At 39.6% G+C, this 24,137-nt stretch overlaps 1 protein-coding gene and 1 pseudogene across 2 annotated transcripts in view; both read left to right on the forward strand.

Moving 5' to 3' along the window:
- The window catches only part of Kap-alpha1 (karyopherin alpha1), a 414,014-nt gene that overhangs the window by 83,515 nt on the left and 306,362 nt on the right, over window positions 1–24,137 (forward strand). The window lies entirely within an intron of this gene.
- Window positions 9,303–9,394, forward strand: LOC137234099 (U6 spliceosomal RNA; annotated as a pseudogene).

Consider the following 24,137-nt stretch of genomic DNA (forward strand, 5'->3'; position numbering starts at 1 on the left):
ACAACATCACAATTTTCGACCCAGGCAAACTCAACAGGACTTTTATCAACATTAACACGCACAGAGTAGTTATCAATACACACATTATTGGCTGAGTTTGGTAGTCTTATAAAACTGTTATTTATTTGTATGAATTAAGCGGGGATAGCCCTCATTTCATTTAAATGTATGAAAACACCTATTTGAAGCAATTTATAATTCATTTAATAATCACTCCCGAGAGAAAAGACTTTGAAGAGATTTATAAGGTATAATCGAAACAGCTGTCGCCTTGTCCGTTAGGATGTCACGTTGTTTAAATTTTTCCAAGTTATTAAATATATTATTTATTTCGTTTATATCAACATCAAGGGAATGAGACAAGTCAATTTCGCGCTTTCCAATTTCTATTGGAGTGACATATGGCAACTTCAGGATAAATTTCATGGCTTTATTTTGCATAACCTGTAGTTTATATACTTGTGCATCAAAAGCTATAAAAAAATGTTATTGGGCAGTATAAAAAGTGCGGTCCTATAATGGATCTGTAGACTTTTAACTTCCAATTTTTACTTATATATTTACATGATTTCTTCCAGAATCCGATTTTCTTAGCAATTTTTGAAACGCGGGTCTTTAGTTTTAGTTTGTTGCAAAGAAGTCACCTGTGTAACGAATTTAAATCTTCTTGCATTTTACACCCAGCTAACATTATTTCTCTTAGTAATGCATAATCCACAAACAACCTAATTTTACTATGTTTTAAGGCAGAGTATATATCGTTTAAAAAAGGGTTGGCCAATATCGACCTTGTGGAAGGCCTATGCTTCATCCCAATACACATAATAGCGGTTTTTTGTTTCCGGTTAGTTAAAAGACTCTTAAGGTATTCTAACCCAATGTCTCTAATGCCGTTTTTTTTGTATCTTAGTGAACATTAGATTTCTATCAATTGTTTTAAAGCCCCTCTTTAAATCTATGAATACTGCTACTGTACCCTTTTTACTTTGAGTTCTTCTTCCCAGTTAGAAATTACATAATTTAACGCACTGTCACAGGAGTGTCGTTGTCTGAACCCAAATTGTTCTTTGATAAGCATTTTATTGCTTTCTAATTACCTTACGAATTGATATTTTAAAGCAATCTCCTAATTTTTTCTAGATTGAGTAGTGTTAATTGGTCTGAAATTTTCTGCTAGTCGAATTTTTCAGCTTCCTTATTGGTAAAATGGATGATATTTTCCATGATTCAGGAATTTCCACTTCTGATAGATTTACCTACTATTTCGGCACATAAGTGTCCATATATTCTATAAAATCTTTACTTATCCCCAATGAAGGAATGGTTTTTCCAGCAATTTTATTTTGAAATCGCCTGGCTATCAGGCTCACACCAAAGACGATAAATATAATAAGAGCCACCAGTCTGCTACGAGTGGCGAGTAACTCACTGGAAATTAAAAAAATTTATGCCTAATCTTTTCTAAGAGGGACATTTTTATTTGTCTCGCATTTATCTATGCCGCGTAGGCACCTTGTGCAACTGTGATTTTTGGAAAGAGAACTAATTAATTAAATACAATCGGAAAAATAAACACAAATACCCCACGGAAATGTATAGAAGACATTTTATGCACATCTCGCCCAAAAAAAAAAACCAGCAACTACCTCGATGAAAACATTTAGCAAATGGCTCCAAGTACCGAGTGACGTCTGTTATTATATTTATCCTCTATATTTATCCTCTAGTTTCTTTGATTTTGAAACAGGTAATATTTCTAGAATCCGAATTTTCGATATCCAAACCATCTATTTCCCTATTAATATCATCAATACTTTTGATGAAAAAAGAATTCAACGCTTTAGCAATATCTTCGGGAGTTTCATATGCAACATTGTTGTTGTTTTAACAGCGCTTGGCCCCATTCAATGGGTGCGAGCCCTAACAAATTTTTGTTGATGTTGTTGTTGTTGTAGCAGTGCTTCGCTCACAAATTGTCATCAATATCCTCTAACGGGAGTCCAAGGAAACTTGCTGTTTCAAAAGGGGTGGACCATAATGAGAGTTGTGTTAGAGTCGTTGGTTCCACATTACAATTGAAGAGATGGTTGGTGTCATGTGGGGACACATTTCAAGCAGGGCATAAATTTTGCATATCGGGATTGATTCTGGATAGATAAGAGTTTAACAGTTTTACAGTATCCAGATCGAAGTTGAGCTAGAGTAACTCGCGTTTCCTCAGGGAGTGTGCGTTCCTCCTCTGCAAGTTTGGGGTATTGTTCTTTCAGTACAGGATTCACCAGGCAATTCCCGACATAAAAATCCGACGCCTGTTTGCAAAGTTCACTGAGCACCTGCTTGTATTTTTTGGCTTCATACGGGTGTGTTCTCAGGTGCCGTATTTCCTCATAATGTTTACGGAGATGACCCCTTAAGCCCCTGGGCGGTGTTGGATCATCAATCAGATGTCTGTTGGGATGCCCAGGTTTCTGGGTATTCAACAAGAACTGTTTGGTTAGCATCTCATTCCTCTCCCTGATGGGGAGTATTCTCGCCTCATTATGTAGATGGTCTTCTGGAGGCATAAGAAGACAACCCGTGGCGGTTCTGAGGGCGGTATTTTGGCAGGCCTGTAGTTTCTTCCAGTGAGTAGTCGAGTAGTCGACCATATCGGAGACACGTAGCATGCAATCGGCTGGCCAATTGCTTTGTATGTGGTAATGAGCGTTTCTTTATCTTTTCCCCAAGTACTGCCAGCAAGAGGTTTGAGGATTTTATTTCGACTCTGGATTTTCCGTACAATTGCGGCTGCATGCTCACCAAAATATAGATCCTGATCGAACGTCACACCCAAGATTTTGGGGTATAAGACAGTCGGTAGCGTAGTGGTATTGACGTGGATGTTCAAAATGGTCGACATTTGGGAGGTCCATGTTGTAAATAAGGTCGCCGATGATTTAGTTGGTGATAATGTCAGGTTTCGCGAGGTGAAAAAACTCCTGAGATCAGGGAGGTAGCCCTTTATTTTGTTACAAAGGTCATCGATCTGTGGGCCTGGGCCTGTGGCTATTATTGTGCAGTCATCGACGTAGGAAACGATAGTAATTCCTTCTAGTGGCGAAGGTAGCTTTGATATGTAGAAGTTAAACAAAAGTGATAGGACACCACCCTGTGGGACCCCTTGTTTAATTCTTCTTGGTTTAGAAACTAGCAAATTATCACCAAAGTCCTCTAATGGAAGTCGAGGGAAACTATCAGTTTCAACAGATGTGGACCGTATGGAGGTTTGTGTTGTTGTTGTTGTTGTTGTTGTTGTAGCAGTGCTTCGCCCCACCTAACAGACGCGACCGATCACAAACTGTCATCAATATCCTCTAACGGGAGTCCAAGGAAACTTGCTGTTTCAACAGGGGTGGGCCATAGGGAAAGGGGTGTTAGAGGCGTTGGTTCCACATTACAATTAAAGAGATGGTTGGTGTCATGTGGGGACACATTGCAAGCGGGGCATACATTTTGTATGTCGGGGTTGATTCTGGATAGGTAAGAGTTTAACCTGTTACAGTATCCAGAACGAAGTTGAGCCAGAGTGACACGCGTTTCCCTGGGGAGTATGCGTTCCTCTTCCGCAAGTTTTGGATACTTTACTTTGAGTACTGGGTTCACCGGGCAATTCCCGGCATAAAGGTCCGACGCCTGTTTGTGGAGTTCACCAAGGACCTGCTTATGTTTTTTCGCTTCATACGGCTGTGTTCTCAGATGCCGTATTTCCTCAAAATGCTTACGGAGATGACTCCTTAAGCCCCTAGGCGGTGCTGGCTCGTCAATCAGATGTCTGTTGGGATGCCCAGGTTTCTGGGTATTCAACAGGAACTGTTTGGTCAGCATCTCGTTTCTTTCCCTGATGGGGAGTATTCTCGCCTCATTATGTAGATGGTGTTCTGGGGACATAAGAAGACAGCCCGTGGCAATTCTGAGAGCAGTATTTTGGCAGGCCTGTAGCTTCTTCCAGTGGGTAATTTTTAGGCTTGGCGACCATATGGGTGACGCGTAGCACGTAATCGGCTGGCTAATTGCTTTGTATGTAGTCATGAGCGTTTCTTTATCTTTTCCCCAGGTACTGCCAGCAAGGGATTTGAGGATTTTGTTACGGCTCTGAATTCTCGGAACAATTGCGGCTGCGTGCTCACCAAAACGTAGATCCTGATCAAACGTCACACCCAAGATTTTGGGGTGTAGGACAGTCGGTAGCGTAGAGCCATCGACGTGGATGTTCAAAATGGTCGACATTTGGGACGTCCATGTTGTAAATAAGGTCGCGGAAGATTTAGTCGGTGATAATGCCAGGTTTCGCGAGGCGAAAAAACTGGAGAGATCAGGGAGGTAGCCGTTTATTTTATTGCATAGCTCATCGATCTGTGGGCCTGGGCCTGTGGCCATTACTGTGCAGTCATCGGCGTAGGAAACGATTGTGACTCCTTCCGGTGGTGAAGGTAGCTTAGATATGTAGAAATTAAACAAAAGTGGGGATAGGACACCACCCTGTGGCACCCCTTGTTTAATTCTCCTTGGCTTTGATGTTTCGTTTCTAAATAGCACCGATGCCTGCCGACCACCCAGATAATTTGCGGTCCACCTTTTAAGACATGGGGGAAGGGTAGACCCTTCCAGGTCTTGCAGTAACGAGCCATGGTTGACCGTATCAAAAGCTTTTGATAGGTCTAGCGCTACGAGTACTGTTCTATGGTGGGGGTTTTGATTTAAACCGCAATTTATATGGGTGCTGATGGCATTTAGCGCGGAGGTAGTGCTATGGAGTTTTCTGAAGCCATGCTGATGGGAGGCTAGTTGCAAATTTGCTTGGAAATAAGGGAGCAAAATGGCTTCGAGCGTCTTTGCTACTGGCGATAGGAGAGATATCGGACGATACGACTCTCCTATGTTAGCTGGTTTACCAGGCTTTAGTAGCGGGACCACCTTGGCCATTCTCCATTTCTCGGGTATGACAAAGGTGGAAAGAGACAGGTTGAAGACCTCCGCTAAATATTTGAAACCCTCTTTCCCTAGGCTTTTAAGCATCGGCGTGGCTATGCCGTCTGGGCCCACTGCTTTGGATGGTTTAGCGCGACCAATGGCGTCCTCAACCTCTTTAGCGGTGATGGTGATTGGTGACGCGCTGAATTTGTGTTTATGTGCGTGTCTGTTGGCCCTCCGTCTAACTTTGTCGACCGTAGAATGCATTATATATTGTCGGCAGAAAGCGCTCGCGCATTTTTTCGCATCCGACAGCACTTTGTCGCCAAAGGCGATGGAAACTTTGTCTTTGTGCTTAGTCGGATTCGATAGGGACTTTACGGTGGACCAAAGTTTACCCACACCGGTAGAGAGGTTACAACCTCTTAGGTGCTCCTCCCATTTCGCCCGCTTGTGTTCATCCACAAGCAATCTGATGCGTTGGTTTATATCCCTTATTTGGGGGTCGCCTGGATCAAGCTGCCTTATAAGGTCACGTTCTCTCGCTAAGTTTGCGGCCTCCGCCGGGAAGTGGGGCCGGATTTCGGGAATTCTCCCGGCGGGAATGAAACGTGCCGAGGCGGATTCAATGACCTTGCGGAAGGCACGCTCCCCTTGGCGGGCATCAGTCGGGATAGGGAGGGCAGCAAAGAGATTGTCTGTAAAGGATTTATATTCTTCCCACTTTCCTTTTTTAAAGTTTATGAAAGTGCGTTTTTCGGTGACGATGAAGTCGGCGGTACGCTCGAGCGAAACAAGTATAGGCAGGTGGTCGGATGCCAATGATACCATCGGCTGCCAGTTGACGCAGTTTACGAGTTCTGCGCTCACGATTGAGATATCTGGCGAACTGTGACAGCTTCCTACCATACGTGTGGGGGCGTCTCCGTTTATTGTGCAGAACGTCGTTTCTTCTATTTGATCCGCCAACATCTCGCCCCTACTGTCCGCCCGCAAATTTGAATGCCATAGATCATGATGGGCATTGAAGTCGCCTAAAATAATGCGATTGTTTCCAGTGAGTAAGGCTCTGATATTAGGGTGGTATCCACCGGGGCAACAGGTGGCAGGGGGGATGTAGATGTTGATGATTTCTAGGTTTGCATCGCCTGACCGGACAGATAGGCCTTGACGTTCTAAGACGTTGTCCCTGCGGTCGATGCCAGGATCAAATATGTGATACTGCACAGAGTGGTGTATTATAAACGCGAGGCCGCCTCCATTTCCGCTCTCGCGATCTTTTCTGTGGACATTATACCCAGAGCAGGTCTGCAATGCAGATCGTGCTGTGAGTTTAGTCTCTTGAATCGCAGCAATGCGGATGTTGTGCCGCTTCATGAAATTGACTATCTCCGTAATCTTCCCAGTTAGTCCATTACAGTTTAACTGCAGAATTCTGAAGTGCATGAGGGGAGACGTCGCCACTCTGGGGGTAAGTGACGGGTGACTACGCCTGGGTTGAGGAAGGCCAGGACGCAATTGCTGTTGTGGCCCTGGGACTGGGCGTCCTTGGGCAAGCATTGGGGTACCCGGATGATTTGGGTTTGCGACCTGGCAACATGGCGCGATGAAACCCGTCGAGGGGTTGCCGTCGCGGAGACCAGAACATCTAGGAAAGTGGCACCACCCAAGGCAGGAGCTGCATTGGGCGGATGTCGCAAACATATATATTCTGTGCTGGCAAACGGTGCAAACGGAGGTAGGGACTAAGAGTCTGGTTCCCTGACCTACACGATTGCTGCCGGAAAAGAGGGGGGGAGAAGACGGGGGCAGGGGCTGTTGCTCAGCATTGCTTCCGACTCTACTACGAAGATTGTAGTTATGAGTGGTAGCAGCTGTTTGAGTTGTTGGCGCCGTAAGGCGCGAGCAGCAGCGGGTACTTGTTGTGGCTTGCTGAGCAGCGGGGCTGCTGGAAGGTAATGGGGGGGCGCTTAGACGTAGACTACGAGGCGCCCTTGGGCGTGAACAGCAAGGAGCCACAAAAGATTTATAAAAGTTACGTGGACGTCGGGTTTTGGGATCAAGCCCAGAACAACCTGTCCGATGCAACCATCCCTTACACGAGACACACTGAACAGAGTATGACCGTCCTAAAAAGATTCTTTTCCGGCAGATGCAGCAAAACCATTTCTCAGGACCGGGGTCAGGAGACGGACCCGGATTGGATTCGATACCTTCCCGGAGCAAGAGAATATGGAGCAGTCCTGCTGCAAGGAGCTGCTGGGAGGATGACAATTTATGGGAGGGACGAAACAAATTAAATGGGGTTACACTGAAATGACAGTCCTTGGTCGGGAAAAATCCCGAGTCGCTCCGGTACATAGAACCGACTGCCTTGGGAAGCGAGAGGTTTGTGTTAGAGGCGTAGGTTTCACGCTACAACACAGAGTATTTAAAATTTAAAACGGGGTTCCTGGCATAGAGGTCCGACGCCCCTATATGGATGTCACTGAGGACCTGTTTGTGTTTTTCTTCTACATACGGCTGTGTTCTAGAGTTTTGGCAGGCCTGTATATTCTTTCAATGCGTAACCTTTAGGCCTGGCGACCTCATCTGGACACGTAACATGCAAGCGGCCGGCCAATTGCTTTGTGGTAATAAGCGTCTCTACCCCAAGGTCTGTCGACAAGATATTTGAGAATTTTATTACGGCTCTGGAATTTGGGCACATTTGCGGATGCATTCTAGCCGGAACCTGTAGCCATTATCGTGCAGTTATCTGCGTAGCATACAATGATGACTCTTTATTTTGGCGAAGGGAGCTTCGATATGTATAAGTTAAACAAAAGCGGGGATAGGATATCACCCTGTGGCACCCGGCACCCCTTGTTTAATTCTTCTGGGTTTAGCTGTTACGTTTCCGAATTGCACCGATGCCTGCCGATCATACAGATAATTTGCGGCCCACCTTCCAAGTCTTGCAGTCAAATTCTGTTGATAAGTCTAGCGCTACGGGTACTGTTCGGTGGTGGTGTTTTTGATTCAATCTGCAATTTATCTGCGTGTTGGTGGCGTTTAGCGCGGTGGTAGTGCTATGTAGTTTTCGAAACCATGCTGATGATGACGCAAGTTTACAGTTGTTGTTATTGTTGTTGTAGCGATAAGGATACTCCTCGAAGGCCTTGGGGAGTGTTATCGATGTTGATGGTCCGTTCCTGTAACAAGCACCATTAAGGTACCAGCCCGACCATCTCGGGAACGCTTTGGTAGGACCACATGAAACCTTCTAGGCCATTCCGTCCTCCCACCCGCTAGATCATAAGGAACTTGGGGTCGCCACAGCCCCGGCTGTTAAATACACAGAATTCGCCACGGGTAGGTGAGCTATATATTGCGCTGGAAACCCCTTGAATCAATTTGGTATTTTAGTCGCCTTTTACGACAGGCATATATGCCGCGGGTATATTATAAGCCCCTAACCCGCTGGGGTGCAGAAATAGGGAAGCAGAATGGGTTCAAGTGTCTTGGCTACTGGCGATAGTGTAGTGTAAGCAGCCAGCAATTCAATTTAATCCAAAATATTTAAATCAGTCTAATATTCTAACCTGGTACAAAAATAGTCTAAATGTTCATCAACACATAAAAATGCATTTGAGAATTAATGCTGACACAGCCATTAATAAACAGACGTGTACAACACACAACCAAACGAATTTGAATCCCAGCAATTTGCATTCCTGCAACTTGCAAGGTTAGCATTTCCCATAAATTTGCAGCTCATATATGTAGGTACATATTTTGTGCCGAGTAGTATGTAGGTATGTAAGTATGTATGTTTAAGGTAGTTATGTATGTAAGTATGTAAGCTTAAATGTAAATAGATATGTAAGAATATATTTAGAATAATCTAATATAAATAGGCTGAATTATTTGAATAAAGACAATTCGACATTCATAATGCAAGCAGTGAAGTCTTCTTTGTTTTAATTGCGTTAGAGACCTTTCTACATGGCGATCCTGCCTATGATGCTACTGGCTGATTTTTCAGCCTAATGTCATAGCCGGCAGGATTTTTCTGGCTGATTACAGCATAAGCCTTGTAAAAAGAAAAAAAAGAGAAGGTGTTAAAGTCAGGCACCAATAATAAAAATTGAGGTAATTACTTCAACGGAAAATACACGAAGATTAGCATATTGTTGCAATTACGTCAACGGAAAATACACGAAGATTGGCATATTGTGGCAATTACGTCAACGGAAAATACACGAAGATTAGCATGTTGTGGCAATTACTTCAACGGAAAATACACGAAGATTAGCATATTGTGGCAATTACTTCAACGGAAAATACACGAAGATTAGCATATTGTGGCAATTACTTCAACGGAAAATACATTAAAATTGGAACGATTAGCATAGCCCCAGAGCAAGAATGACACTGATCTCGTGAAGCGTACCACATTTTCAATGGTGATAAACAAGAGAAGCATGATAATTATAAGTATAATAAATACACTAGCTTGACCAAATTTTTTATAAACTAGCTAGACAAAATTTAAATTTCCTAGAAGATGAAAAGAAAACACCCGAGAAAATAAACCAAGGCCCTAAGCCAATAACAATTGAAGAGTATAGAAAGAGGAACAAAATTCAAAAAATTGAGGAACCTAAAGTTCCAAAGCCGGTCAAGTTAAAAAGAAAAAGAGGAGGAGAGCAATTTGGCATACGAAAATCAATAGCCAAGATCTATGAAAAAATAAACTTAAGCACTAATCAGGCAGAGAAAATTCAACTAAAAAAAGAAATTAAGGAATTAAGAAACAATAGTTACAAACATAAAAAACCGAATCCAACAATGTAAATATTAGGGTGTTGAAAAAAAAAGAGTATAATTTTGTAAAACTATTAATTTTAAATTATGGAAAGACCAAGAAAGATTAAAACTTATGTAAAAGGCCCACTTGAGGACCTTAAAAATGAAATCAAAATTGTAGATGAGGAAAAAACTCTGATTTGGTTGAAAAGTCATTGGAAACTTATTGAGATGCCTGGGGAACCAACAATATGGAATGTTAGGAACCCACTCGCAACAGCAGCTGAAGAGATATATAGATGGGAAGTAAAATTTATGGGAAGAACAGATTAAAATATTGGAAAAATTAAAAAAAAAAAAAGAAAAAAAAACCACAAAAAAAATTTTTTTTTGTCTTCATATTATTTTTTTCACGATGGGAGGCCAAGAATAGAAAATAGAACAACCAACGGCAAACGTTGTAAACTCAGTCCAAGTAGTAGACCATACTGAAGCACTAGATACTATCAAAATCATGCTTCTAATAATTTGCGTAGTCAGTTGCATAAGTTTGTTTCTGAAACTCTACTCAACCCATAATAAATTCCTAAAAAAGCGATATGCTAGCCGCGCAGACGGTTTAGATAAGGCTTAACAAAATTTTAACTGCCATCCCCAATGGGCAAATGGGAAGATATCGTTAAACTACTCATAGAAGAAAAAACGATAGGAGAAAAATCTTACAAATGTATTAATAAAAATACAAAAATTAAGGCAGAAACAGTAGTAAAGCATCTTAAAATAATAGTTGAATCGTTTTACAAAATAGGAAAAATAATTCAACAGTTAAATGGTAAACTCGACAGCAATCGAAAAGACCAAGCATATCAATTTTTTCCAGCATTAGAGACAAATTGGTGTCCTCACTGGCAAGATATGATATTGACTTCATAGTACCAACGAGTTTTAAGAAAGAAATAGAAATAGACTATAACACATTCCTTCTGGAGTCAGCATCTGATTTAGAAGAAGAATCAAAAGTAGAACAAAAAGAAGAAGAAAAACAGGAACAAAAAGAAAGTTTAACAGAGACGCCAAACTACCAAACAAGAAAAGACAAAATGGCTCAAACCACAGTAGAATTCTTAAAAACGGCTTCGTCAATCCTGCCTGAGTTTGATGGTAAACATGAGAACTTACATAGCTTCTTAGATGCACTGGATATCCTAGAACAAATTAAGGATACTCACGAGACCATAGCAGTCTCCATGATAAAAACAAAGCTCAAGGGAACAGCTAGAAACCTTTTGAGCACCGAAAACTCAATACTAGAAATGAGGCAAAAGTTGAGTTCAGCAATTAAAGGTGAATCTGTAGAGGTTTTGATAAATGAAAAATTAACAAAATCGTTAGAAGGTGCTTACATATCAGACGGACTTGCACCTGATGTGGCAACCAAATATGCCACACAATCAGCTGTAAAAGCAATGTGTAAAAACTCGGCTAACTAAAGAGTAAAACTTATAATGCAGGCAGGAACGTTCACATCTATGAACGAGGCTATTTCAAAATTCACGAATAGCTGTACTGAAGTCACGGGTAACCCAAATACAGTGTTACGCTTGACGCGCTCGCAAGGTAATTACCGAGGTAACTTCCGAAGAAGCTACCAAAATAATAATTATAGAAGTAACCAAAACCGAAGATATTACGGTAACACTAACAGATATAGCAACAACAATAATAATAGACAAAATTATAATATCCAAAGACGTAATTTTGGAGGTCAGTCAAGATCATCCAATCAGGGTAACACAAGGAACCTCCGTAATATAAACCAACAGGAAAACCAGCCAACTCCACCCCAACAGTAAATTCTAACGGTAATAAAGTATGCACATAAAACTTGCATCTAAACAGCTACATATCTTCCAATACTACCCTAAATAAGTCAACTTCGACGATCCTGATAGATACAGGAGCGGATATCTCAATAATAAAGAAGGGTCAAATTGACAGTAATGTCACAATAAATAACTCACAAATCACAGATTTAAAAGGTATAGGCCGAGGCATAACAAGCACACTTGGAACAGTAAAAGCAGATCTAACAGATGATAGTCTTTTAATACGACATAAGTTTAACATAGTAGAAGACAATTTCCCAATCCCATGTGATGGAATTTTGGGACTCTACTTCATTAAAAAATATAATTGCATATTAGATTATAATAAGATTGGGGACAGCCTAATATTAAGACCATATGACTACCCAGAAGATATAGTTATACAAATGACAAATAAACCAACAATTAATAGCACTACAATACCCGCTAGAGCTGAAGTAGTTAGACAGGTTCATATCAATAGTCACAATAAGGAACTATTAGTGCCTCATCAAGACTTGGCTAAGGGCATTTTTGTAGCCAACACTATAGTAAACTCAAATCAAGCTTTAATCAGAATCATAAATACAACAGATAAACATGCAATCATTCAAGATTACGACATCAAAACAGAAAGTTTAGAGGATTATGTAATAATTGAAAATACACCTCAATGTAAAGATCATAGTAAAGAAAAGTTAGAAAGATTAAATAAAAATTTCCCACCATTCGCTAGTAAATCACTCAACACATTATGCTCAGAATTCATTGATATATTCTCATTAGAAACAGAACCAATTACGACCAACAACTTCTACAAACAAAAGTTGCATCTGAAGGATAACACTCCTGTGTACATTAAAAATTATAGACTACCCCAAGCACATAAGAATGAAATAAATAAACAAGTAAATAAACTAATTCAAGATGATATTATTGAACCATCAACCTCAGAGTACAACAGCCCCATTCTATTAGTACCTAAAAAATCTCTTCCGGGCAAAGAAGAAAAAAGGTGGAGATTAGTGGTCGATTTCAGACAAATAAATAAAAAATAAACGGCTGATAAATTCCCTTTGCCTAGAATAGATGATATTCTGGATCAATGGGGAAGAGCAAAATATTTCTCATGCCTAGATTTAATGTCAGGATTTCACCAAATAGAACTCAACCCAGAATCAAGAGATATAACATCCTTTACAGCAGACAACGGTACTTATCGGTTCAAGAGATTACCTTATGGCCTCAAAGTAGCGCCAAACTCATTCCAGAGGATGATGACATTGGCATTCGCAGGTCTAAAACCATCACAAGCATTCTTGTACATGGACGATTTATTGGTGTTGGGATGCTCTGAAAAACATATGATTAAAAATTTACGGGATGTATTCTCCACATGTAGGAAATATAATTTAAAATTACATCCGGACAAATGCCTATTTTTCAGCCAAGAAGTCACTTATCTTGGACATAAATGCACAAGTACTGGAATTTTACCAGACCCAAGCAAGTTAAAATTGTTCAAAACTACCCAACTCCCAAAAATGCAGATGAAGCAAAAAGATTTGTCGCATTTTGTAATTATTATAGAAGATTCATACCAAATTTGGCGGAATACGCCAGGATACTAACAAGACTTAATAAGAAAAATGTAATTTTCAATTGGACAGACGACTGCGAGAAATCTTTTAATTACCTAAAAAATGCACTAGTTAGTCCAAATATCCTACAATACCCCAATTTTGATGAAGAGTTCTTTATTACAACCGACGCAAGTGGTTATGCTTGCGTGCTGTGCTAAGCCAAGAATATGAGGGAAAACAATTGCCCATTGCCTATGCCTCAAGATCATTTACAAAAGGCGAAATAAACAAAGCCACGATCGAAAAAGAATTAGCGGCCATACATTGGGCAATTGTATATTTCAGACCATATGTCTATGGCAGAAAATTCACAGTGAAAACGGATCATCGACCTTTAACGTATTTATTCTCAATGAAGAACCCTTCATCTAAATTAACTAGAATCAGGCTAGATTTGGAAGAGTATGACTTTGGGGTGGAGTACATAGCAGGAAAAGAAAATTACGTGGCAGACGCTCTGTCACGAATAGATATCAATGAGTTGAAAGAAATGTCAGTACAGGCATGTAAAATAATAAAAGTAACGACAAGATCGCAAACTAAAAAGAATTCCAGTAATAACAGTCATAAAAATTAAGAGAAGAAAAGTCATAAAGAGAACCCTATAATATACGAAGCGCTTAATAAATGTGAAGTAAAAAGACTAGTCCAGCTCGTTTTCGATCCTCCGAAATTATATTTCAAAAAAGGAAAGAAAATTTGTAGTGAAATAAATCAAATTGTTGAGGCGAAGATTGACTTAGGCCAATTCTTTACCAGGCTTATGGAAAAAGCCGGCAATTTGGGAATTACGAAAATACAGTTGTCCTTAGGAGACAAATTGTTTAAAGATAATTATGCCCGGGTAGACACATTTAAAGAAATAGGTACCAAAGTTCTCAAAAATGTATCTATTGCATTAACTCCGGAGGTTGTGCATGTGACGGAAAACGATAAAATTAAAAAGATTCTTCAAAAATATCACGATGATCCTGTTAATGGTGGCCACCCAGGAATCAATCGTACAACTAATAAAATAAGACAAAAATACTACTGGAAAAATATGAAAAATGATATCAGAAGATACATAAAGAAATGCGTTAATTGCAATAAAAATAAAATTTATAAAAATTTAAAAGAACCATGATTTTAACTGAAACACCACCAAAGGCGCTCGAAACAGTACAAATAGATACAATTGGACCTTTACCAAGATCATTAAATGGAAACGAATACGCTGTCACTCTTATATGTGATTTAACTAAATACTTAGTAGCAATTCCTATACAAAGCAAACATGCAAAAACAGTAGCCAGAGCCATATTCGAGAATTTCATATTAATTTATGGAAGTATGAAAACGATAATAACGGATATGGGATTTGAATATAAAAATAGCCTGTTTGAAGAACTATGTAAACTTCTCAATATTGAGCACAAAACATCTACGCCGTATCACCACCAAACTTTAGGCACGGTTGAACGTAGTCATAGAACTTTCAATGAATATGTGCGCTCATACATATCCATTAACAAAGATGACTGGGATGAATATCTCAAATATTTTGCATACTGTTACAATACTACCCCATCTACAGTCCATAATTATTGTCCATTCGAATTGATCTTTGGCAAAAAACCCCAGACTTACAAATTTCTACAAGAAAATACGGTAAGCCCATTGTACAATTATGAGGCTTACGATAAAGAAATTAAATATAGGTTATAAATAGCACAGGATAGAGCCTTTAAATTAGTAAAATAGGCTAAATAAAAACAAAAGATGAGTTATGATAAGAATATTCACTATAAGGAAATAAAAATAGGAGATGTAGTGTTAGCAAAAATTAATCATGACATAAGCTAGATAATAGATATAAAGGGCCCTTTAGAGTAGTAAACATCGATGAAAACAATAATTTTACATTAATCCCCTATAAGGTAGAAGAAATCGATGAAGAAGAAAACACTAATAATAAAAATTATGACACCTTAATCCCATCTAGAATAGGAAATGAGGATAAGCAAAAATTTTGTAGTAACATAGAGAATAGGTAAATAAAAATACACAAAAATAGACTTAAATTAGTAGAATAAGAAGATGTTCAACCTACAAACATTAAAATACAAAAGTAGAATTAATTTACAAAAATAGAATACTCATGCATTCCCCAAATGCATAAGCATTCTAAAAAAAAGAGAGATATAGTGTAAGCAGCCAACAATTCAATTTAATCCAAAATATTTAAACCAGTCTAATATTCTAACCTGCTACAAAAATAGTCTAAATGTTCATCAACACATAAAAATGCATTTGAGAATTAATGCTGACACAGACGTGTACAACACACAACCAAACGAATTTGAATCCCAGCAATTTGCATTCCTGCAACTTGCAAGGTTAGCATTTCCCATAAATTTGCAGCTCATATATGTAGGTACATATTTTGTGCCGAGTAGTATGTAGGTATGTAAGTATGTATGTTTAAGGTAGTTATGTATGTAAGTATGTAAGCTTAAATGTAAATATATATGTAAGAATATGTTTAGAATAATCTAATATAAATAGGCTGAATTATTTGAATAAAGACAATTCGACATTCATAATGCAAGCAGTGAAGTCTTCTTTGTTTTAATTGCGTTAGGGACCTTTCTACAATAGGAGAGATATCGGATGATAAGATACTATGCTAGCTATTTTCCCAGGTTTTAGAAACGGTACCAGCCTGGCCATTTTCCATTTTTCCGGGGATGATGTAGGTGGACAAGGACACGTTGAAGACATGCGCTAGATAGTTTCAAACCTCTTCGCCAAGTTTTTTAAGCATCGGCATGGCTATGCCGTCTGGCCCTACTACTTTAGATGGTTTAGCATCAACTATGGCATGTTGTTGTTTTAGCAGTGCTTCGCCCCATCCAATAGGCGCGAGCGGTCATCACTTGTGATCAATATCCTCTAACGGGAGTCGGAGTAAACTTGCAGTTTCAACAGAAGACGGCCCGTAGTGGTTCTGAGGGCAGTATTTTGACAGGCCTGTATTTTTTTCCAGTGAGTAACTTTTCGGCTTGGCGACCATACCGGGTAAACGTAGCATGCAATCGGCCGGCCAATTGCTTTGTAAATGGTAATGAGTGCTTTGTTTTTACCCCAAATGCTGCCGGCAAGAGACAACCCATGGCGGTTCTGAGGGCAGTATTTTGGCAGGCCTGTAGCTTCTTCCAGTGAGTAGTCTTTAGGCTTGGCGACCATATCGGGGACGCGTATCATGCAATCGGCTGGCCAATTGCTTTGTAAGTGGTAATGAGCGTTTCTTTATCTTTTCCCCAAGTACTGCCAGCAAGAGATACACCTAAAATTGTGCTACAACAAATCAATGTAATTAATTAGTACGCCTAAAATCAGGCAAAAGAACAGTTTTAAAAACCACAAATATTGAAAAGTTTGTGCAAAATATAAGCAGCATTAAGAAAGCAAATTTTAACAACACCTACAATAACAATATAAATCAATATTATCAACAACTCCGAAAACTACATTCCTACTGTTGTTGTGGAAGCCCTCAAGTCGGTGTTTATTATCTTGGAATTTGTCAGCAGTATCAATATTTCGTCCTTGTGGTTGAAGTTAGTGATTATTTGAATAGTGTTCTATTTAATTAATAAAGTGGAATAGCATCGATCAACTTTTGCTGTTGGCCTATCCTAATCTTCAAAATGATCTTGTAAATCCTTATGAGAATCAAAATATCAATGAAATTTTTGCCACTTCAGAGAAGTTGCCTCCGTTTTGGACAAATTGTCCTGAAGCGTGGTTCATCCAGGCTGAAATGCATGCAATATTAGTCAGGAAATAACCAAATATGAGTATGTAATTACTGCACTTCCGCAGGATGTCATTATGACAATTTTAGATTTAATTCAGAACCCTCCTGAAAATAACAAATTCACTGCATTAAAGAAAGTTTTAATTGAACGACATTCTTTGAGTGAGAATGCCAAATTTGACAAAGTTTTATCTGATTCTGAGATGGAAGATCGTAAACCATCTGAATATTATCGGTCTTTAGTATTACTCTCTGGTACTAACTTCAGCAAAGAAATTCTTAAGAAACTTTGGATGAGAAAACTGCCAAAGAACTTGAATGTAATTTTAGCTAGTTCAAATTCTAGTGATATAAACGAATTATTGAAATTAGCTGATAATGTATGGGAGGTTGATAATTTTCAAAATCCAAAAAGCGAAAATACATTAATATCTAATTTGGTTCAAACGACTAATCTTATGTGTAAAAATTTTTAAAAATTGTCTTTAGAATTATAGAAATTGTTTTAGAAGTCCTTCCAGATACAGGTCCAAATCTCGTGAGAATCCTAATTGGTTCTGTAAGTATCATTATAAATTCGGGAACAAAGCTCGAAAATGTGAACAACCATGTGCCTTTTCAAAAACTAATAATTCAAGAAACTAAATTCTTCCGTTGTTGCAGCGACGAACAACGGAAATTTGGAAGTTTCAACTCGTCGCTTATTTATATTTGACAGGGATAATAGATTACATTTTCTAATTGACAGTGGTGCAGAAATTTCGGTACTTCCAGTTTCAAAATTTGTAAGTAAAAAGAAATCTCCCGATATTATTTTGACAGCGGGGTAATGGTACTACTATTTCTACATACGGTAAAAAAACTTTTGAATATTAACTTAGGGTTAAGGCGTGAATTTCCATTTATGGTTCTGATAGCCGACATCGCGAAACCAATCATAGGAGCTGATTTTTTTGTCTAAATATGGTTTACTAATCGATGTAAGAAACAAACGTTTAGGTGACCCGTTAACAAGCCTTTCATTTAACACCATTTCTTGTTTTTGTAATGTTCCTCTTCCAAAATTTGTTTCAGTAGATAATAAATATACAAAATTATTTAAATCTTTTCCATCCATAAAATTTTAAGTTTTACAAAAAGAGCAACAGCAAGATAACGAACTTAAAGAATTAATATCTGGGCAAACTTTCCGAAATCTTAAATTGATAGAAATTCCTTTGTCAAGTTTAAGCATATGGTGTGAAGTTTCAGGAGAAAACCCTATACCATTTGTACCAAAAAATGTGCGGAAAACAATTTTTGATACATTACATGGAATGACACATCCTGGTACAAAAGCTACGCGTAGATTAATAGTTAAATATTTTTGGTCAAATATGAATAAACAAATTAATTTGTGGTCTAAGGAGTGCATAAGTTGTCAGAAGTCAAAAATTTATCGTCATACAAAATTACCAATTACAAAAATTGCAATACCTAAGAGTAGATTCGAACACATTCATTTAGATATTGATCTTCCTGTTTCAAGAGGATATCGTTATATTTTTAATATAATTGATAGGTTTACACGTTGGCCAGAGGCATATGCGTTAAGGGATATTTCTGCGGCAACGATTGCCAGAAAATTTTTTAATGAATACATTTCACGTTTCGGGGTTCCATTGAAAATAACTACAGATAAAGGTGCTCAATTTACGTCGAATTTATTTTCAGAATTAACTAAACTTCGTGGAAGCCATCAAATAACAACGTCTTCCTATCATCCTCAAGCTAATGGAATGGTAGAACATTTTCATAGGCAACTTAAGTCTTCAATATTGCCTAGGAATGGGATCAGAGATTGGTACGAAGAGTTACCGATAGTACTTTTAGATTTGCGATCAATTTTTAAAGAAGATATTTCGGCTACTCCAGCAGAAATGGTTTTTGGACAAAATTTGAGAACACCTGGGGAACTTGTTGTCTCAACTTCTGAGAATACCACTTCATCAGAAGTTTTAAATAGTTTACGTGAACATTTTAACAATGTTAAATCAAATCTACAACATCAAAAAAATTCTACAGGTATTTTTGGTCCAAAAGATTTAAAAGATTGTAAATTTGTCTTTGTTCGAGTTTTAAACAAACGCTCCTTACAAGAAATGAATGAAAAAAATGTTAAAAATTTTAAAGTAGAAATAATGAAATTAAGAGTTTTCCATTTGATCGATTGAAACTAGCTATGGTTGATATTACACATTTCAATAACACAAAAACAAAAAAGAGAGTTACTTTTAATTTATTTAACAATAAATCTTTGGAAGGGGTAGTATTGTAGGAGTATTGTAGTAGTAATAGATTAATTGTATTAATTTAATTTAACTTTGTAAATTTATTACTTTGAATTTTTATAATTTTCAATATGTATCTAAATGTTATTTTTCAATGTTGAATTTCATAACATCACAAATTTTCATTCTTTGAAGTTTTGATAAACAAAAAGATTTTAAATAAACCTAAAAGCAAAAAACTGTTTCTATAAAAAAGAATTTTAATTGTAAACTACAACTGAGATTGTAAACTACAATCAGGGCGGTAGCCGCTTATTTTGTTACGAAGCTCATCGATCTGTGGGCCCGGGCCTGTGGCCATTATTGTGCAGTCATCGGCGCAGGAAACGATAGTAACTCCTTCTGGTGGAGAAGGTAGCTTTGATATGTAGAAGTTAAACAAAAGTGGGGATAGAACACCACCCTATGGGACCCCTTGTTTAATTCTTCTTGTTTTAGAAACTAATAAATTGGCATCAAAGTCATCTAACGGAAGTCAAGGGAAACTAGCAGTTTCAACAGATGTGGACCCTATCGAGGTTTTTTGTTAGAGGAGTAGGATTCACGCTACAACACAGAGTATATAATATTTAAAACGGGTTTCCTGGCTTAGAGGTCCGACGTCTCTATATGGATGTCACTGAGGACCTGTTTGCGTTTTTCTTCTACATACGGCTGCCGGCTTGTATATTCTTTCAATGCGTAACCTTTGGGCCTGGCGACCGTATCTGGACACGTAGCATGCAAGCGACCGGCCAATTGCTTTGTGGTAATAAGCGTCTCCACCCCAAGGGCTGTCGACAAGATATTTGAGGATTTTATTACGGCTCTGGAATTTGGGCACAGTTGCGGATGCATTCTAGCCAAATCGAACGTCACACCCAGTATTTTTGGGTACCTCATCGATGGGTGGGCCAGAACCTGTAGCCATTATCGTGCAGTTATCTGCGTAGCATACAATGATGACTCTTTATTTTGGCGAAGGGAGCTTCGATATGTATAAGTTAAACAAAAGCGGGGATAGGATATAACCCTTTGGCACCCCTTGTTTAATTCTTCTGGGTTTAAATGTTACGTTTCTGAATTACACCGATGCCTACCGATCATACAGACAATTTGCGGTCCACCTTCCAAGTCTTGCAGTCAAAATCTTTTGATAAGACTAGCGCTACGGGTACTGTTCTGTGGTGGTGTTTTTGATTCAATCTGCAATTTATCTGCGTGTTGGTGGCGTTTAGCGCGGTGGTAGTACTATATAGTTTTCGAAAGCCATGCTGATGATGACGCAAGTTTACAGTTGTTGTTACTGTTGTTATAGCGATAAGGATACTCCCCGAAGGCCTTGGGGAGTGTTATCGATGCTGATGGTCCGTTCCTGTAACAAGAACCATTAAGGTACCAGCCCGACCATCTCGGGAACGATTTGGTACGACCAAATGAAACCTTCTAGGCTATCCCATCCTCCCACCCGCTAGATCATAAGGGACTTGTGGTCGCCACAGCCCCGGCTGTTAAATAAACATGGTTCGCCACGGGTAGGTGAGGTTTACAATTGGGTTGGAGAAGCTATATATTGCGCTGGCAACCCCTTGAAGGGGTTGCGCTACACAACCCTTGAATCAATTTGGTATTTTAGTCGCCTTTTACGACAGGCATACCTGCCTCGGGTATGTTCTAAGCCCTCTAACCCGCTGGGATGCAAGTCTCCAGTAAAATAGGGAAGCAGAATGGCTTCAAGTGTCTTGGCTACTGGCGATAGGAGAGATATCGGATGATAAGATACTACGCTAGCTATTTTCCCAGGTTTTAGTAACGGTACCTGCCTGGCAATTTTCCATTTTTCCGGGGATGATGTAGGTGGACAAGGACACGTTGAAGACATGCGCTAGATAGTTTAATCCCTCTTCGCCAAGTTTTTTAAGCATCGGCATGGCGATGCCGTCTGGCCCTACTACTTTAGATGGTTTAGCATCAACGATGGCATGTGGTTGTTTTAGCAGTGCTTCGCCCCATCCAATAGGCGCGAGCGGTCATCACTTGTGATCAATATCCTCTAACGGGAGTCGGAGTAAACTTGCAGTTTCAACAGAAGACGGCCCGTAGTGGTTCTGAGGGCAGTATTTTGGCAGGCCTGTATTTTTTCCAGTGAGTAACCTTTTGGCTTGGCGACCATATCGGGTAAGCGTAGCATACAATCGGCCAGCTAATTGCTGTGTAAGTGGTAATGAGTGTTATTTTGTTATATGTTAATTGCGGTTGCATGCTCTCCACAATGTAGATACTGATCAAATGTCACACCCAAGATTTTTGGGTGTAAGACAGTCGGTAGCATAATGCTATCGTCATGTATGTTCAACATGGTCGTAATTTGGCGAAACCATTTGTAAATAAGGTCGCCGATGATTTTTTCGATGACTATGTCAGGTTTCGCAAGGCGAAAGAACTGGAGAGATCAGGGAGATAGCTGTTTATTTTATTACAAAGCTCATCGATGTGTGGGCCTGGGCCTGTGACCATTATTGTGCAGTCATCGGCGTAGGAAACGATAGTTCCTCCTTCTGGTGGCGAAGGTAGCTTTGATATGTAGACATTAAACAAAAGTGGGGATAGGACACCACCATGTGGTACTCCTTCTTAATTCTTCTTGGTTGGATGTTATGTTCCTGAATTGCACCGATGCTTGCCGACCAGACATAATTTGCGGTCCACCTTTTGAAACTTGGGGGCAGTGGTGACCCATCCAGGTCTTAAGGTAGCGTGCCGTGGTTGACCATATAAAAAGCTTTTGACGGGTCTAGCGCAACGAGTACTGTCCAACGGTGGGTGTTTTGATTTAAACGCGTTTAGCTCGTTGGTAGTGCTGTGCAGTTTTCGAAAGCCATGCTAACGATTGGCAAGACGAAAATTTGCAGTGAAATAAGGAAGCAGAATGGCTTCAAGTGTCTTCGCTACTGGCGATAGGAGAGATATCGGACGATAAGAATCTCCTATGCTAGTTTCCTAGGCTTTAATAGCAGAAGAACCCTGGCCATTTTCCATTTTTCGGGGATGAAGAAGGTGGACAGGGACAGGTTGAAGACATGCACTAGATAATTAAATCCCTCTTTGTCTAGTTTTTTAAGCATCGATATGGCTGTGCCGTCTGGGCCTACTGCTTTAGATGGTTTAGCATGAACGATGGCATCTTCAACCTCTTTGGCGGTGATGGTAATTGGGGACGCGCTGTATTTATGCATGTGTGCGCGTCTGTTGGCCCGCCGTCTGACATTGTCGACCGTAGAATGCATTACATATTGTCGGCAAAAAGTGCTCGCGCATTTTTTCGCATCCGACAGAGAACCAAAGGCGATGGAGATTTTGTCCTTGTGTTTGCTGCTGTTGTTGTTGTTGTGTCAACAGTTCTTCGCCCCATTCCACGACACTCACAAATTTATATCAAAGTCCTCTAATGGAGGTCCGGGAAACTGGTAGTTTCAACAGGGACGGACCGTAGGGAGATTGGTGTTAGCGGCGTAGGTTCCACATTACAATTGAAAAGATGGTTGGTGTCATGTGGCAGAATATACATTACATGTGTCGGGGTTGATTCTGGACAAGTAAGAGTTTAACCTGTTACAGTATATAGAACGATGTTGGGCCAGGGTGACTCGTGTCTCCCTTAGTAATATGCTGCAGGAGTGGGATATTGTTTTTGATAACGGGCTTCACCGTCCTGGTAAACGCGTTTACCGATTCTGTGTGGACTTGGCCTGGGGCCTTCTCCCTGCAAAAATCGCGAGTACTCTATGCATGCATGTATGAAGTACTCGCTATGGACCAAGCGAGTGCTCCAAAATTAACCACAATTCATACAAAAAATATGGTCCAATTAACATTGCGATGTCCTAGGACTGGACCATATACTCCAGTTCCGCATTACATCAGAGTAATACATGGAGTACCCACAGTCCAATAAACATCGTGTAGTGATTACAATCGTTAAAAACGAGCAATGATCGGCTTACAATATGTTCGTGTAGAAACATGAGTTGGTCCATTGCTGCATTACAGTGGAGCATAATGATATGCACTCCAGTATGACACAAGTGGACCACATGATCCAACGATTTTTGCAGGGTCATGCTCGTTGGGATCAAACGGCTGTGTTGACAGGTGCCAGATCTCATCATATTGCTGTTCCCTTAACCCGCTTGGACGCGGGTCTAGATCAAGCAGTTGTTTGCTAGGGTGTCCTGGTTTGTGACAATTACCCAAAAACTGCTCTTTGGCTCGCTATGTAGGCGATGTTCAGAGGTCATATGGAGGCATCCGGTGGCAGTTCTGAGTGCACCGTTTCGACAGGCCTGCAGCCTTTTCCAGTAGTGCGTTCTTAATATTATAGTGAAGGGTCAAAAATAATTTTACAAGTTCTTTTCCTTAAAATGTATTTTATAATTTTATATCACTCAACTGACAGAAATAATCTATTCGTCTGTAATGTGTAACAAAAATTTGTAATATCAACTTCTTTTTGGTAAAACCATATTGAAGCTGCTCGATTCCTTGGACCTCCGTTAGAGGATTTTATTTAAAGTTTCTTGAGTGTTCTAGCCTATTAACCCAGGCGACGGATTTGTACAACAAAAGTAAGAACCATACATGGACGGACGGGAAAAAGACTGTGCCGCCTAGTTCTGTCTCTGATAAACAGGGAAATGCAATGTAAAGCGTAAATCGTAACTTTGCTACCAAAATGGTAGGGAACACTCTAACCACTATAAATGTGTAATATTACACA

Source organism: Eurosta solidaginis, chromosome 5, assembly GCF_040869045.1.
Source record: "Eurosta solidaginis isolate ZX-2024a chromosome 5, ASM4086904v1, whole genome shotgun sequence".
Classification (NCBI taxonomy): domain Eukaryota; kingdom Metazoa; phylum Arthropoda; class Insecta; order Diptera; family Tephritidae; genus Eurosta; species Eurosta solidaginis.